General features: G+C 41.1%; 1 protein-coding gene across 1 annotated transcript in view; it reads right to left on the reverse strand.

The window, feature by feature from the left end:
- Window positions 1-820, reverse strand: part of UTP18 (UTP18 small subunit (SSU) processome component homolog (yeast)) — a 46,453-nt gene that overhangs the window by 28,965 nt on the left and 16,668 nt on the right. The gene's annotated exons all lie outside the window — the stretch shown is intronic.

An 820-nucleotide genomic window follows, 5' to 3' on the forward strand; every position in this document is an offset into this window, starting at 1 on the left:
GCCAACATGGCGAAACTCCATCTCTACGGAAAATCAAAAATTAACCGGGCATGATGGCTTGTGCCTGTAATCCCAGCTACTCGGGAGGCTGAAGCAGGAGAATGGCTTGAACCCGGGAGGCAGAGGTTGCACTGACCTGAGATTGTCACTGCACTCCAGCCTGGGTGACAGAATAAGACTTTGTCTCAAAACAAAAACTATATTTAATGTAGTTAAAAATGAAAAACAAGACTCAAAATTGAGCCAGAAATCTAGAATATTTTAAAAAGAAATTCTACAACTGAAAAATACAGTAATTAAAATTAAACCCCCAACAGGCCGGGCATGGTGGCTCATAACTATAATCCCAGTACTTTGGGAGGCCAAGACAAGTGGATGACTTGAGGTCAGGGGTTCAAGACTAGCCTGGCCAAAACGGTGAAACCTCGTTGTCTACTAAAAATACAAAAATTAGCTGGGCGCGGTAGTGCACACCTGTAATCCCAGCTACTTGGGTGGCTGAAGCAGAAGAATCACTTGAACTCAAGAGGCAGAGGTTGCGGTGAGCCAAGGTAGCGCCACTGCACTCCGGCCTACAAGACAGAGCAAGATTGCCTCAAAAAATAATAATAAATTAAATTAAATTAAGCCTCCAATATAGGTTTTTAACAGTTTACCAAATTAGCTGTAGAGAGAATTTGTGGTCTAGAAAACGAATCAGAAAAATATACCCAGACAGAAGTACAGAAAGAAAAAGGATAAAAAACACACTGAATGCCAACGTGGGCAACATAATAAGATCCTGTCACTACAAAAAAAAAAATTTCTTTAATTAGCTGGG

This window comes from Mandrillus leucophaeus, unplaced genomic scaffold (assembly GCF_000951045.1).
Source record: "Mandrillus leucophaeus isolate KB7577 unplaced genomic scaffold, Mleu.le_1.0 Scaffold59, whole genome shotgun sequence".
Classification (NCBI taxonomy): Eukaryota; Metazoa; Chordata; class Mammalia; order Primates; family Cercopithecidae; genus Mandrillus; species Mandrillus leucophaeus.